At 44.1% G+C, this 17,334-nt stretch overlaps 1 long non-coding RNA gene across 6 annotated transcripts in view; it reads left to right on the plus strand.

Moving 5' to 3' along the window:
- The first annotated feature begins 289 nt into the window (after positions 1-289).
- The window catches only part of LOC113241341 (uncharacterized), a 49,118-nt gene continuing 32,073 nt past the window's right edge, over positions 290-17,334 (plus strand). Inside the window, exons 1-3 of one of the 6 annotated variants that reach the window (XR_008956497.1) lie at positions 290-2,085; positions 10,569-10,624; positions 11,846-12,502. This is a non-coding gene — a long non-coding RNA (uncharacterized LOC113241341). The remainder of the gene's footprint in view (positions 2,086-10,568; positions 10,625-11,845; positions 12,503-17,334) is intronic. The other 5 variants (XR_008956498.1, XR_008956496.1, XR_008956495.1 and 2 more) reach the window with 5 other exon arrangements.

Here is a 17,334-nt window from a genome sequence, read left to right on the forward strand (position 1 = left end):
TTTTCCTCACAGATTTTTGGTAGGCTCACCCCAGAAAATCAATCCCTAGCTTGAAGGGAAAGCCACCCAGAAGTGCAAGCTCGTTTATTTTATTCTTCTTCTTTGGAAAATGGAAGAGTGGTGTGACTATCTTTTGGCTATTCCTTATTAACTATTGCTCCACAATGAAAAAAGCAGGTTTGAAGAGATCGGTTTTCCTCGTGTCATGTGGCTTTTGGGTTTGTGTTTCTCGCACAATGCCTTTAAATCACGTGTCGTGTCTGTTTGCTAACCACTGATTGCAGTAAATATTTACAAAGCCCCAAGTACTTTGCCAGGTACTGTACTAGGCTCCAGGGAACAACAGTAAACAAGCAACTCCCGGCTCCCCATAGGTTTGGATCAAGTGGGAAGAGACGCCAATAAATGCGTGAAATATACATGATCAGGTGGTTACAGATGCTGTGAAGGGAAATAAAAGAGGAGTATGGGAGATAAACAGGAGGGAGTTGTAAATCCAAGCTTTACTTTGGTGCCTAAAAAATATTCCGCTTCCCTCTTTTGTCATTGAGGTTGTTGTGATCACACAATAGACGGCTTCTTAGCTGACTGCAAGCCCCCTTCTTAGGTCCAGTTCCCTCTCACCTTCTCCCACCAGGCACTTTCATTGGATATTCATAAAAGTCACACAATTATGGGTTCCCCAAATAACTCTAACCTCCACCAGCCCTGCCGCCCGTCCCCTCCCCCACTCTCCTCACCCTCACCCCCAGCCTGAGGCACCGGGGTGGATTCAACAAAACCAATGCAGGCTACCCGTGTGTGTGTGAGCATCGGCCACCTCCCCGGTCTTCTAATTATTTCTGAGAGAGCAAAGGATGTTCTGAGGGTCCAAAAAGCCCTCGGTTACATGAAAAAAGAGTAACTGAAGACTAAAATATTAAAGGAGACAAAGTCAAGGCGGATGGTGGCTCTTCACTGCAGCTCCAACTGACTCTAGGGCTCAAATCTGAATGAAAACGTGGGGAGGAAAATGCAGATTTTTCCTTTCTTTAATTGATATGGAAAAAATTGCCAGCGGTCCCCCGCGCGGTCCCCGCCGAAGGCGGCCCGGCGGCCATTCAGGAGAGGCCGTTTCGCAACAGCTCTTTTACTGCAGACAAAGCCTCCTTGTAAGTCCCTCTGCTGCCTCCGAATAACCACGTTCCGCGTAAGAAAAATAGCGCTGCTGCTCCCGTCAGGCAGCCAGACAATAGCGGCGGGCGGGCCGCTCCACGCCACAGGGCAAAACGCCATCATCTTTGTTTCCACTGCATCCCTGAAATGAAGTCTCCAGATACTATCGTAGCGCCCAGGACGTGGAGGAGGCGACAACGACTCCGGACCACCATCCTCGATCGTCCCTTTCTGGGGGCAGGGACGCGGCGGCCAGCCCTGGAAGCGGCGGACGCGGCGTGCTGCCTGCGCGCTTCGCCGTCTCCCCTCGGGCGGAGGAGGCAGCGCGGCGGCGACGCTTGACGCCGCGCCCACGCCGACGACTCGGCGCCCCCCCCCCCCAGCCCCCGAGCCCGGTGGCCGCGGCGGGAAGTAGCGCCGTCCGCGCGCGGAGGGAAACGCCCGGGCGGCGCGGGGTGAAACGCCCAGGCACGCGGCGCGATCGGCCGCTCGCGCCGTGACGCGTCCGCAGGAACGCGGCGGTGCTGGCCGTCAGCTGCGGGAGTCCAGCCCGCCGTGGCTCCGGAACTCCGCGGCTGCCCCGCCTCCCCTCCTGAAGTGGCCGCGGAGGCCCGCTCGGCGGGAGCAGGCGGTCCTGGAGGCCGGCTGCTGGGCCCGGGGCGGCCGAGGGGGCGGTGGCTCCGACATCGGGGAGTCTCCGCGGGGCCTAGGTCCCGAGCTGTCTGGCCCGAGCCTCTGCAAGGCCAGGCCCCATCTGCCCCCTGGAGCTGGACAGTAGGTGCCACAGGTCGGGCTCCGGAGCACGGTGTGCGGAGCCGCCAGGCTGACTGACGCGGGAGTCGGCCTGGGGTCCCTCCCCAGACTCCACCGCTGGGCTCCCTGAGCCTGGGGTCGCTCCGCTGTGAAACAGGATGGTTGTGAGAACTCCAGGTGAGATAATGCAGCTAAAAATGCCCGACATGTAGCGTACATAGTAAGTTCTCCAAAATAAGAATAAAAAGGGACACACTCTTCATACGTGGAGCAACATGGACCTGAAAAACTTTGTGCTATGGGGGAAAGGTAAATACAAAAGGCCTCAGTCTGTATGGTTCCATGTATATGAAATTCTAGAAGAGGCAAAACTGTGGTGACCCAAAGCAGTTGCCTGGGATGGAATGCAAAGCAGCGGGAGGGAACTTTTGGGGGCTGATGGAACAATCCCATATCTTGATAGGAGTGGTGGTTATAAGACATGCAGTTGACAAAATTTATCTCACCATCGTGTCCACATGGGTGAATTGTAGTATATCTAAATTACACCTCAAAAACGGGGAGAAAAGAGTTAAAGTAGTTGCGAGGGATAGTTGAGGAATAAGGGACACGTTGGTTTACAAAATCTGAGACCTAAATGTGTGTTCTCTCTGAATGGAGGGGGTCCTCCTCCTCCAAGAATCCATGACGACCACCACTAGGAATGTGCACTGTACCAGACTCAGTTCATGCACCTCCGCAGATTTGCTCAGTCCCACCCCCAGGTCCCCTCTTAACCTCTTGCTCAGTGCAGAGGCCTCTGCTTCTGTGGCTTCCTCTTGGGACAGCGTCCCCCTGGTTCAGCACTGCCTCTCATACCATGGTTCTGAGGTAGGAGCCTCTGGCTCTTCCCATCAGTCCCAGACTCAGGTAAAAACCTTGCAGTGCAACATGCTCTGGCTTCCCAGGCAATAGCCTGGAGAGGTCATGTGACATACCCAGAAGAGCATCATGAGGCAAATTTGCACCAAAAAGGACAGAAAGCAAGAAGTAGCCAGCATATAAATTCCTCCCCCTTTTTCTCCATAGACAGGTCTCAAGACAAGATGGTTTTGTAGGGTTTGTCTGGAAGCTTTCCTTTGAGACTGAGCGATCAGCTCTACTTTCTTGTGAGGTTGTTTTCAGCTCAGTGACGTGCTGCCTTGTATTTGCTGCCTTTGCATTTCCCCTTACCCTTGCTGCCCTGGGATTGTACCTCCTAATAAAATCCTAGCACTTAAACTTGGCCTCAGGCTCTGCTTTCTAGGTAATCCTTTAGCAGCATTTGGGCTTTAGGTCTGTGCTTGACTGAAAATTTCGCAGCCGCAATAACAAACAAAATTAAGGGGTGTTTTTGGCTCTGGCTTACTGTCTTGTTAACCCTAAACTGCTACTTTAAAAGGCAACCAGTTAAGGGGCGCCTGGGTGGCGCAGTTGTTAAGTGTCTGCCTTCGGCTCAGGGCGTGATCCCGGCGTTATGGGATTGAGCCCCACATCAGGCTTCTCTGCTAGCAGCCTGCTTCTTCCTCTCCTACTCCCCCTGCCTGTGTTCCCTCTCTTGCTGGCTGTCTCTGCCAAATAAATAAATAAAATCTTTAAAAATAAATAAATAAATAAAAGGCAACCAGTTAAGACCAATACTGAATGCATAAATTTATATATACATGCCTCTGTTTAAAGTTGGTAGAGATAAAAGTTAGCTTTTCCATTTATTGGTTCCTAATGTCAAAGTTAATTTCTAGAGCACTGGCACTTATATATTTTAAACATTGGAAGCTTAAAAAACTTGAAATGCATGTAGGTGCAAAAGAAATATATGTATATTTCAAACATATATTCGAAACATGTTTTCCATCATGATCATAAAGTTACTAGTTGGGGGGTGTCTATGTTTTCGGTTTATTCATAAAGCCATGTTCTTTCCTAAAATTTTATGTCAAAGCCTTTTAAAGCAACTTTTTCTGGAATGCTTTGCAAAACACTTTTTCTTTACATTATTTTAATTTATTGAAGAGTAGTAAGTTTGTATATTTGATGATAACAGCCACTTGCTTTGTGGTCTGTTTTGCAACTTTGTCAGACCTTTCTCTTCCCTCCCACCTGGCTTGCCAACCATCTGTAACTTGATCAACAGTTATTTGAGATGGGACTGGCCAGGGTCATATGTTAGAAAGAACATTTCCACTTTCTTTCTTTCTTTTTTTTTTTTTTTGAAGATTTTATTTATTTATTCGACAGAGAGAGAGGGAACACAAGCAGGGGGAGTGGAAGAGGAAGAAGCAGGCTCCTAGCGGAGGAGCCTGATGTGGGACTCGATCCCAGAACGCCGGGATCACGCCCTGAGCCAAAGGCAGACACTTAACCGCTGTGCCACCCAGGCGCCCCTCATTTCCACTTTCTTGACCACAAAATCCTTCCTTTCCTGACCGCTTAAATACTGTTACATAATCTACAAACACGTGGATCTGATGATCTTCTGCTACATATGTTTGCAGATGTCACACTTGGAAATCTACCTTTCTCACAATATTTTTTATTACTTCTTTTTATTGCTTATAATGTGGCTTATCAGAGTGTTAAAAAATTATTTTAGAAAAAATGTTCTGCCTGCATCTACGTCAGTGAATTGATTTTTGCAGAGAAAACTTTGTCATCCTCTCATGTGAACAGTTTTTAGTCTTTTCATTTGAAAAGTCTGCATTTCTATTTGGGATTAATTTCAGTTACAAGCAAATATGAAGCCAGGCTGGACACAGAAGGTATGTAAACACATATTCACAAAACAAAAAATCATTTGAACATATCTTCAGTCACAGGACACAGTATCAGAGGACATTCCGTTAAACAAATGTGAGCCACTCTTTAAGTCCTAGCACTTGATTCTTTTCAAATATATAAAGGCAGGGGCGCCTGGGTGGCTCAGTCGTTAAGCATCTGCCTTCGGCTCAGGGCGTGATCCCGGAGTTCTGGGATCGAGCCCCACATCAGGCTCCTCCGCTGGGAGCCTGCTTCTTCCTCTCCCACTCCCCCTGCTTGTGTTCCCTCTCTCACTGGCTATCTCTCTCTCTATCTGTCAAATAAATAAATAAAATCTTTAAAAAAAAAATATATATATATATATATAGGCAGGTAACGTTCTAGTAAATGCACAGGTTTTATATATACAAATAGGTGTTCGCCCCTTCAGAATAGGCCGTAAGCTTGCTGCAATTGTATTTCCATGACTCAAACATTTAAAACATTCTTTAGAAATTTGCCACAGGAGACTGAGTCACATTTCTTTAAATGACATCATCCCATCAGTGATAGAAAATCTTCTTCCTCTGAGAATAGATTTAATTTTTAGAAATACCCAAAAGTCATTTGAAACCAGACCAACCTTAGTAACATTGTTCAAAAGGAGAAAATTCAACAAGAAAGAGTAAAAATAAGTGAACTAATACTTAACTTTAAGAAAAGGAGAATTAAGGAAAGATTGAAGCAGAAATCCGTGAATTAGAAAAAAAAGAACAGAATTATTGATCAATTCCAAAAGTAATTTTTTTGGAAAAAAATAGGAAGAAAGTAGAGAAATATCTGACAAATCTATTTAATAAAAGGAGAGAGAAAAAATATAAATTAAAAAGGAGAAAGGAGACATAATAGCTATGGAAAAGTTTTTGGTGTTTTTTTTTTAACTATATGAGAATACTATGTGTAGTTAGCTACGTGCTATTACATTTTCTTTCTGGAAAAACATAAATCACCCACATTGAATCAAGAAATAGAAAAAAAATAAGTAAATCAAAACCAGAGAAGAAATCAAAAACGGCTCAGCCCTGTAGGCAAATCTTTGCAAATTTTGAAAGATATATAATTCTCTTTCTAAATGCATAAAAATATAATAATTTAACCCATTTTATGAAGCAAATATAATTACTGTAAATCCTGTCAAAAATATTACAAAAAGTGCACTCAGAAACTACAAACTCATAAGAAAGTCAATGCCAAAATTCCCCTTGAAAATATGACAAAATCAGGGGCATCTGACTGGCTCAGTCGATGGAGCGTGTGACTCTTGATCTCGGGGTTGTGAGCTCGAGCCCCACATTAGGTGTAGAGATTACTTAAAAAATATAAAATCTTGGGGGCACCTGGGTGGCTCAGTCGGTTAAGTGTCCAACCCTTGGTTTCGGCTCAGGTCATGATCTCAAGATCATGGAATTGAGTCCTCTGTTGGGCTCCACACTCAGCAGAGTGTCTGCTTGAGGATTCTCTCTCTTCCTCTCCATCTGCCCCTCCCCACCCTGTCTCTCTGTCTCTCTCTCTCTCAAATCTTTAAAAATAAAGAAAATCTTAAAAAAGTATATGAGCAAATTAAATTCAATGAAGCTAAGTAATTTTTAACATGATCAGGTAGATTTTGTCCTAGAAATGCCAGGAATTTTAATAATACAATAATTGAAGTAACAAATCATGCATTTAGGTTACATATGAAAACCCCTATCATCTTAATAGGTGATAAAAATCTAACACTCCTAATGAAAACGACAACAAAATTTTTAAATTTTAAATTTTTAAATTTCTTGGTAAATACTAAACCAAGAGCTAATATCATATCCTTTAATAAAGTTTTATAAAAATAATAATGCTAATGGTAAGACACTCAAATTGTAAGGAAGAGGAGGAAGTGTAAAGTTAATTCCTCAACCTCCCATTACCGCCACTCCTCATTCTGTCTCCCAGAGGTGACCTCTATTAACTGTTTCTTATATATCCTTCCAGAAATTTCCCATGTACATAAAAGCATATGACCATCCACTTTGAAAAAAAGCAATCATACTCTACATATTGCTCTGTGCTTGCTATTTTCATCGTATAAAGTACCTTGGACATCGTCCCACATCAGCACATAGGTCTACCAAAATTTTTCATAAAGCTGACTTAGTGAGTATACCACAATTTTTCACTTACCTACTGGGAATATTTTGTCTAGTTTTCCACAATTATATACAGCTACAGTGAGCCTTCTTGAATATCTATGTGTGTTGGTGCTGGTGTAGGATTAATGCCTAGCAATGGAATTGCTGGACCCATTTTTGGATAGATATTTGCAAATTAGCATCTAGAAAGGCTAGATTAATTTATAAATGAACTAAGTGTATGCAAAAATGTTGACAGTTATTGAGGCTAGGTGACAGGCACATGAGAGATCGTTTTAGTATTCAGTCTACTTTTATGTGTAGTCTAATTTTATGTGTATTTTAAAATTTTAGTGCTTAATGATTTGACAAGAGAGCATTCTCATTAAAATCCAGTGTAAAGATGTCTGCTATCAATACTGTTCTTTAAAATTATGCTGAAATAATTCTGTAGTAAGACAAACAGAAATAGTAAGTAACATATTGAAAAGCAGAAGAAAATTTGCCTTTATTTGTAGATGATACTTTTGCCTGGAAAACTCAAGAGACTTGATTGAAAAGCTGTCATAACAATAAGTATTAAAAGTCAGTAACTTTTCCAGTGATCGAGCAATAACCTGTTGGGATATATGTATTTTTTTAAAGATCTATTTACATATAAATAGTATTGGCAAGAACTGGAAGGGATCTGTACAAAAAAAAAAGAGAAAGAGAGAGAGAACCACAAAAACAAGATTTGAATAGATTGAGAAATCTATTATGCTCCTAGAGAAAAGTATCTATTCCTTTATTTGCAACCTTAACCAAAATCCCAATAAGAATTTTTTTAAGTTGAAAAAAACTGTATTTCCACTTGGAGGAAAAAATAGGACTAGCCAGACTACTTTGAAAAGGAAGAGTAATAACAGGAGATTCATTGCACCAGATGTTAATAGATTCTGTAAAACTGCAATAATTACAATGATTTTGAACTACTGAGAAGAGATTGACAAACAGATTAATATTTCAGAAAAGAGAGCCATGAAAGAAAATTCAACATACCAATAAATGACACCTCAAGCAATGAGGAGAACATAGATTATTCAATAACTGGTACTAGCAAAACTGGCCAATCATCTGGGGGAAAAAAAATCAATTAGATGCTCATTTCATACTATGCACTGAAATATAACCTAGATAGATTAAAGGGACAGATGCAAAAATGAAGCTGTAAATGAGCTGAAAGAAAATAAAAGTGAATATTTAAGTGATTTTGGATGGGAAGAAACTAAACACAAAACAATGGAAGATATAATGTAGATTTATTTGCTTAAGCATTGAGAAAATCTATATGTCAAAAATTACAAACAATATTAATAAGTTGAGAAGTAGATATTTGTCTTAAATATTATAAAATGGCAGAGTTAGTATTTGTACCAAGATCCTTCAAAGCTTCAAAAACAAAATCCCATCAGTTTTCAGGCAACGGCAGCATCGTTGTATTAGGAGTTATGAGTTTATGTATTATACATTCAGATGCAACCACTTTGAAGAAAGTTCATTTGGAAGAATCATTTATCCCATTTTTAGAATGCTAGGTTTTTGTCATTTATATGTTTTGTTCTATTTGTTTCCATGTCATTTCATGTGATGATAGTTGGATTACAAATGCTTTTTGCCCACTTTCTTTTTCAAAAGCACCCCTAGGATATTGTGCTTCCTGTCTCCTCTGAAAGAGGTTCACTTGATTTATCTCATTACAAACCCAGGGGCAGATACTCTTACTCTCCCCATTTTCCAGATTATGAAGGGTTTATCTTTGTGGCTGTGAGTACAAATAGACAGCAAACTGAAATATCAAGATAAATCATTCAAAACAAAGTCATTGGAGGAGAAGCCAAAACAAGGGAACAAGATTTAAGAAAGAGGCGGCTGTTAGAAGTACCTGCCAGTTTATATGTGTGCTCAGCCAGGGTTCTTACCTCCTGCCCCAACCTTAGCTGTCACAGACAGACCATGCCCAAGGGATGTAGCCTAGCATTCCACAGTTCCTAAACGAGGACAGGTCCCCGAAGGCCCAGGTCTGGAGAGAGATGAAGTTGTAGACGTGAACGGATGCCTACACTTGTGCTAACACTTACTGGGGCTTAAAACAGGGACTGTTCCAGGCATGTTCTGACCTCGTAATATGCATGAATTGTCTCATGTAACCACCACCAAACGACCCCAGGATTTAGGTCCTTTATAATGTCCGTTTTCCACATTAAGAAACTGGCGTCCAGAAAAGTTGAGTAGCTTGCTCAAGTTTTCACAGCTAGAAAATAGTATTTGAGCCAGGCAGTCGGAGCTGGAGCCCAAGCTCTGTGGCCACATGTAACCATGTATAAAGTCCTTTCATCCACAGGAGCTCCTTTGACCCTCACAACTTTGTGAAGTCAGGAAAAATTCTCCCCAGTTTACACTAAGGCAGTGGGGAAGCCAGAAATAAATGGGTTATTGGAATTAGTAATCTTTTTTTTTTTTAATGGTCTGAGAGAAGCTGACAGCAGAGCATGGATGAGCATGTGATGAGAAATGACTGCAGGGAAAACAAGCCTTCGAAGGCTTGGATCAGAGAGAAGCGCCCTCAGCTTTAAGGAGGTTCAGCACAAGCTGCATGGACGGGAGGGGAGCTGGGAACAGGCAAGCAGAGGTTATCCTGGCACAGTTAGCTCGGGAGCCATCAGGTTTATAACGATGCGAGATGATAAACAGTGAAAGAAATCACATCCATCACGTTGAACTCGTCTACCTTCCTGAAATACTAGCTCCTACTCCATGTCACTGTTGGTCTAAGAATCCTTGTTAATTTATGTCTCTGTTTATGTACCTGGCCTTTGCTAGTTCAGATAACAAGGCTAGAAGTTGTGTAAACCACCAAAACGAAGCTCCCATTGCACAATAGGATTTTCACCCGGTTTTTAAATACAATCATGGTAATAAAGCTTAGACAAATACTTTAAGAATTTCCTTTCCTAGAACCAAAATAGTTATTAGTTAACTTCTGAACTCATTGCTTGCTTTTTGACTACACTATTTTTTGTTCTGCAATGTTGCAAATACAAAGGAACTTCTCAAGAAGCATACATGTTCTGAGAAATTTTTATAAAATAATCCATGTTACATGCACTGGAACTGTATTTAAAAGCAGGGAAATAAGAAGTTCTTTTGCTATGTGACTCTCACCTTATCTGATTTTGTTCAAGTCTGAATTGATAGGTATCAAAAAAGATCAATATATCCTAAACTCACTTCAAAATATCCTTAAAGTCAGTATGCACCATCAACTACAAGGGAAATTCTTTTACCTACTGTAAATTACGGTATTAACTTCAAGTTTTATGTAATGGTATATCAGTATCATAAGATTTGTCCAAAGAACATTATCTCTTTACATTTTCGTAAATAATTTCCATCTAAATCGTCTCTCAAAAGTGAGTAAATTCCACGTAGTAAGTCCTTCCTAACTTCCCTTTCCTGCTCCAAACACAACATTCTATAATTTTTGGCCATCAGAATCTTTCAGTGACCTGTAGCAACCAAACAGGTTTCTGGTATTTGATCTCAAATAGTTAAAAAAAAGGGGGGGGGGAATTGTTCAGACTAAAATATTTGGCTATGCCTCAGGGGAAAAAAATAAAAGGCACTCTTAATCCATGGTTCTAACAAAATTGTTCTGATTTTTTTTTTATTATTGCTGGTGCTGGCATGAATGAAATGTAGGATGATTCATCTCATGAGAATTTGAACGCTGGTGGAAAACTGCACAGAAAATCCAGGTGAGTTGAAAGAGAACGAGATCAGGGATTTGTGAGAAAATTCAGTCAGAAACCGAAGAGAGGCTCTGTGAATGCAGGAAAACAAACCTAGCCGGCTGGAACTCTTAATATTTGAAGCCCGCTAAAGGCCAGTGACATAGGACACCAGGAGGGCAGAAAAGCCGAGGGTGAAAAGTTTCTGAGCGGGCTATTAAATAGATGTAACTCACGGACGAGCGTGCCCATGTGGGATTTTAATTACTCAGACATCTGTTTAGCAAAGTGTACTACTAAATAGCGATCAAATACAGAGATCAAATTACGTGGGGAGGAGAGTGGAGATGACATTCATGACTCAGAAAGGAGAGCTATCGGCCAGGGGAAAATCAATCCCGGCTTTACATCTCACCAACAGAGAAGCAATTATTTTAGATGTGGGGCTGGTTAGCATCCTAGGTCATGAATTTAATTAAATATCCCTCGAGTGGCAGAAAACAGAACAAACCACTGTATTTAACTGTCAGTAAGACATGCTGCAAATAAATGGTCCAAATTCCTCCTCTCTTCCTTCCCTCCTCCCACAGAGATTTGGTGTAGTTTTCTCTTAAATCCACAGCTCTCTTGCCTTTCCTAATTTAGCCCGCCCTTCCAGTGGAGCCCGTAAACTCCTCTAAGTAGACGGCTTGAGCCAGAGGCAGAATTTGACTTCCCCATTTTCACAATGAGATGCTTGGGAAGATGGAGAGAAGGGGCAGGGATTCAGTCCCTGTTCGAGTTCCTTCCTCAGGCTCAAAGAAAACGGCTGATAATTCAGAGAAATAATCCTGGAATCAGAAGAATCCTGTGGCCCCCTTGTTGGCAGTTAGCACCTTGGAAAGAAAAGAAGCTGAGGGAGGGAGACTCGAAACAAGTAGTTGGAGCAAGAACTGTCGGAGAGATTCCTAAGCAGAGAGGAGAGGAAGAGAAGACATTCAGCTTTTAAAAAGACTATTTAAAACCCACCCTTCCTGGGCGCTGCCCCTTGCAGCCCTCTGCTGAGCTCCAGCCAGTGGTCCACGTGCGGCCCCTTGCCTGGAGCTGAAGAAAGGTGGTTCTTTTTAGAGCCTTCGCCCCAACTCTCCACTCAGCTTTCCTCCCCGCATCCCACCACTTCCTTCAGTGACACCATCATTCTCCCAGCAACAAGCTTAAGCTGGACACTGGTTTCCTCTAAAGTGCTTTTCTTCTGTTTGCAAATAACAGAAACCAACTGGAGAGAACCTAAGTGAAAGTGGAAATTTACTGGAAGGATACTCAGGATCTCGTGGAATCCAGGGAAGATTGGAACAACCAAGCCTTCCTCTGGGACACTTGGCCCAGGAAGTCCCCTGGTTCCTCCAAAGCCCAGCATCAGCGGCTCAGCTCCCAGCCCCCACTCACTGGCCCTCTGCGTCAAAGCCGAAATTCCCGGTAGAGTTTGATTCACACGCAGGGAGTGTGTATTCCAGCTCACACAGTTTAGTCAACTCAGAATTATCCTATATGTGGGTTCATGCCTTTGAAACTGGTCCTTTCCGCTATCATCTCAAAGTCCTAAGAAGAACTACTTGAGGCAGCGCTAACTTGAGCTGAGCGGCTGTGGCTAACAATACAGCCAGCTTCCCATGCCCGGTGTAAACAGAGTGGCAGCAGCCCGGAAAGAGTGCAGCTTGAAAAGAGCCCATTCTTGCTCGGGCAGGCTACTTTCCGAGTGTCCTGGCCAAGGTCCCTGCTGCCAACAGCCAGCAGAGCTCAAGGAGCTCTGCAGTGACTCTGTATTGATCTCCTGAGTGCCAGGCAGCCATGCTAAGTGGTATGTTGGATACAGAGGTGAATGTTTCCTGACCTCGCGGTGCTGAAACCCAGACCTGTATCTCTTGTGTGAGTAGCAATCTAAAGACTTCTAAGAAAAATTTGCCGCATGAATACTGTTTAACTTCCTTCCTACTCCCACCCCCACTCCTGCCCTTGGATGAGAAACCCAAATTTGCCTGAGCTGTAAGGCAACCTCATCGTAAATGAGGTCAAGATTTTGCCCCTTAGAGTCAGAGGCTTCGTTAGGCTAAATCAAGGAGAACCGAGATGACTTTACAATTGACCACAGCCAGGTGTCACTTACTTGTATGATGTGACTTGGGGGTATGATGTTGCGTGGGTGTGGAATTACTTTTGGAAATACAACTGATGTTTTCTTCCCCATCTGAGTAAGTTGGGAGCTTCTGATTAGCAAGAGCTACTGAGGCCAAAGAGAGGCCAGCCAGGGTTAAACGTGCAAAGTGTCTGAAACCGTGGTTTGGGTTTAGATCTGAGAACATTTGATGCTCTGGTTTGGTTTGATTCCAATTTAAACAAGTTGCCTAAGTGTTCTTAAATTTTGGGGGGGTTCGACTTAAGGTGTTAATTTTAAGAGTTAGCAAATTATTAAGGCTCATTCAGGTTGTGGGTTGAGTATTTAATTCAGTTCATATTTGTGGTAAGGACAGAAAAGGTCTGCCTAGGAAAGAGCTGCCGCTGGGGAATGGGTGCGTTGGCCCTTGGCCTTGAAGAGGAGCGTCCATTACAGTTCATCCCTTGTGCTGCTTTCCTTGTTTTACTGAAGTGTAGTCAACACTCAGTGTTGCATTAGCTTCAGGTGTACGACACAGCAACTCAACACCTCTGTGCATGATGCTGTGCTCACTACCGGCGTAGCGGCCATCTGGCCCCGTACCACGCTGTTACAGTACGGCTGACTATATTCCGTATGCTCTTCCTCTCCTCCCTGGGACTTAGTCAGCCCGTGGCTGGAAGCCTGGACCTCCCTCTCCCCGTCACCCATTTTGCCCAGCCCCTCACCCTTCCCCCTTCTGACAACCATCAGTTTGTTCTCTGGATTTGTGGGTCTGTTTCTGCTTTTTGTGTGTTTCTTTGTTCGTTTGTTTTGTTTTTTAGATTCTCTGTATAAGTGAGATCATATGGTATTTGTACTCTTTAGGTCCAACCATGTTGTCGCAATTGGCATGATTTCATTCTTTTTTATAGCTGAGTAATATTCCAGTGTGTGTATATACGTGTATGTCGTGTGAGTGTATATATATATATATTTTTATATATATATATATATATATATATATATATATATATATGCACACACACACTCCATTCATGTGTTGATGGACACTTGGGTGGCTTCCATATCTTGCCTGTTGTAAACAATGTTGCAGTAAACATAGGGGTGCATATATCTTTTCAAATTAGTGTTTTCATTTTCTTTGTATAAATACTCAGAAGTGGAATTACTGGATCACATGGTAGTTCTAGTTTTAGTTTTTTGAGGAACCCCCACACTGTCTTCCACAGCGGCTGCACCAGTTTGCACTCCCACCAACAGTCCAAGAGTTACTCCTTCTCCACATCCTCACCAACACTTGTTATTTCTTGTCCTTTTGTTTCTAGCCATTCTGACAGGTGTGAGGTGATAACTCATTGTGGTTTGGATTTGCGTTTCCCTGGGGATGAGTGATGGTGAGCGTCTTTTCATGTGCCACCGTTTCTCATAGTAAGTTCATCCACCTAATAACCAGCAACTCTAGGATTCTCGTTGGCCTTTATTGCCAGGGAAACTTTCAAGAAGGTTTGTGGGCAAACTACAGTCACTACCGCTGCAACGGATCTCAAGCCCTCAGTAACTGACACTTTATTTCCTTCTCCACCACCCCTTCTAGATTTGCCTCGCTAGCACCCATGCTGGTCTAGGCATATTGCCTGGTAGGGTGACCCAGACCCTCATCTCCAAGAGTCTTAGGACCTGGTCACCATTGCCGTCTCAGATCATGGCTTCTGTTCTTGTCCGATTACTGGTAAAACTGGGCATGGGCGCATCGGGAGACTCGGCTGGATCGTTTGTGCACCACACATTGTTCCCTCTCTGCTTTCTGTAACAGAGCTCTACCGCCTCCTGATCGTCGGGGTCAATGATCTCTGCTAGCTTAGTCACTCCTTTGCTTCCTGCTGGTCTCGCGGCATAAGGAGACTGAAGTGGCTTGAGTTGCAGCTATAGTATAAAATACAGTGGGGCTCTGTGTCCACTGATGACGTATTATCCCTCTGAGAACAAGACCTCTTGACCCACAGAATCTAAAGTTTTGGGGACAGGAAGCACAAATTTCCAAGTGTACCCCTGGGAATGCCACCTACTTTCCGCCATGGTTCCTGGACCCATCTATTCTACCTACTGGGGACACAGTACCATCTCATGGTTACTGATTTAGGATGGCATCTCAACCTCAGCGTGTATCATCGCCTAGCTGGAGCCTCAGCTGTGTCTTCGAGAGCCCATTCCACCATTCTGCCGTGCCGGTGGCCGAGGATGCGGTGTGGGATTGGACCGCTGTACTAGCGTACTCTTTGGTCCAAAGCAGTGTTGTATGGGATCCTGTGTCAGTAGATCAAACATTCTTACTCCTCACATGGTGATGGTGGCTGGGTCCCGTGGATAGGAAAGGAAAACTCATTCTTAGCATATATAACCCTAGTCTAGGTGAATCCCTGCTTGTTCCAGAGTAAAAGAGGTCTCCTGTAGTCCATTTGCCTCCAGATGGTTGGTTGGTTGGTTGGCTGCCTTGGGGATGGTGTTGTAACTGGGGGGGTCAGAAGTCATTTCTCTGATTGACAGGTTGGCTATTTGGCAGCAGCAGTGGCTGGACCAGCCTTGGTGAGTCGAAGCCCTATTCACAGCCACTGTCCCTATCGCCACGGCTACTGCACTGAAACACCCGTTAGTGCCCACACTACGATAGCTGATGGGACTGGCTGATGTCCGTGGCTGGGTGGTGAGCGTTGCTTAGTGCCTTTCTGATCAAAGCGCTTAGGGCACTTTGATATGCATGAACCTGGGACACAACCTTATTCACACTTTGTGTCCACACCTTATCCATGATATTCTTTCTCCGTCCAAGCCTCTGGCCAAATTGCCGCTCCGTTTACCACTGTCCATGAGCCTGTGTGTATTCTTACCTTGAACTATTCTTGTTTCCACGCAAAGCAGACAACCAGGGGCTTCGCCAGCAACTCCCCCTGACCGCTCTCTCCCAGGGTCCCCCTAGTAGGCTGCAGGGCAGCAGCTTCTCTTTTTGGCTTGCAGTCTTGTGCTGAGCCAACCCAGCTGTAAACAAAGGTTGGCCTTTCTCCTCTCTGTCAGCTGGCCCTAAGACACACCCCGTGCAGCCGTAGTCGTGAGCTAGTTGTGAACCCAGAGTTGTGAATGCCAGCTCAGTAGTGGGAGAAGACACGGAGATCCGGACCACCAGCTGGAACAACTGACTTGTGCCCTCTGGCCCTCCTCCCCATGCCCAGTCCTGGGTCTTACACTCCCATTTTATGATGGATTGCTGCTGGGCCCACCCAAATCATGACCTGCTGGGTCTGATAGAACCAAGCCCGTGTTTATCTCTGGTTGCAAAGTTACTTGATATCCCATGGTCAGACCTTGTCTCAATCAGGGCCATCAGTCTATAAGAACTTCTTTTCAAATGGTGTAAAGTTCTTTACTACAGATGGAATGACCTTGATCCCAAATCCCAGGAGCCTCTGCTGTGGTTCCTTTATTGGGATTAGCAGTAACTCTGCATAGCATTTCCCACCACAGATCCCTCCATTACCACAGGCCTGCTCAGTGATCTGGTGGGGCTCCTTGCCCGGGGGCCTAGCCCTGCTGCAGTGCCTGTCACCCAGGAAAAGGGCGGGGGCAGGATTTTGAAGTGCATGGGAAATAGCCACTGAATACACTTAGTCAGGCGTTTCAGGCTCCATCCTCATCGTGACCAGCCCGTCCTTCAGTCAGTTGGCTCCAGATCTGGGAAACGGGGCAAGTGACCATGACTAAGCTGCCCTGAGCCTACTGACCATCCATTTTTCATTTATTTTTATTTTATAAACCGATACCCTTATTGACTACCTCTAGAAACGCTGAGTTCCTTTAACTGCCTTCATGGCTGTCTACGGATTGGATCCTGGTTGCCACTCCAGTTTTGCGGCTCATGGCGATAATTGCACACCCCTTGCTTCTGACAGTTAAGTATTCACCTGGCCTCTATTATTTCAGGACCCCATCATCCCTCTTAAGGAGCTCAGTTTTATAACACTGTCTCCACCAGTCAACCCTGGCATAGGAAGAGCGTTACTACTGAGATTCTCAATGGTCATTACCCTCTGAACAGTTCATTTCCTGCCACCTCGGTAACTGGTGTGTTCTCTGGGCTTCTCTTAGAAGTGGGTTTTGCAGTCCTATCTAGGGGATGCGCAGCAGCGTGCCCATCCCCGCGTCATTTGTTATCTCCCCCCACCCCATCTGCCATGGCAGTTGCAGCATTTCCACTTCACTTACTGTGGGAAGTCACTTCCTCCAAACTTCCAAGAGCTATCCCAGCACCTAGGGTCCTTGCCAAGGAGATAAATCCTCTGTCCTGGGAGAGTGTTCCCATTACCAGTAAACTCTCCCTTACCCAACTGTAGTCAATCTTCTTCACGATTGTACTGCTAGGTATGAAAATGAGCCAGATTTTTTACTTTTGTGTACAAAATGTCCTACAATGATCCCTTCAAGAAAGGCTGTTTGGCTAGAAGAGAGAGTCATCCGTCATATCCCAGCCCAGGTTCTGGGATGAAGAAAGGTGAACAGAGTCCCAGCAGAGTTCCCTTCCAGAGATCTGCCATCTTGCAATAACAATGTAATA

Source organism: Ursus arctos, unplaced genomic scaffold, assembly GCF_023065955.2.
Source record: "Ursus arctos isolate Adak ecotype North America unplaced genomic scaffold, UrsArc2.0 scaffold_30, whole genome shotgun sequence".
NCBI classification, from domain to species: Eukaryota; Metazoa; Chordata; class Mammalia; order Carnivora; family Ursidae; genus Ursus; species Ursus arctos.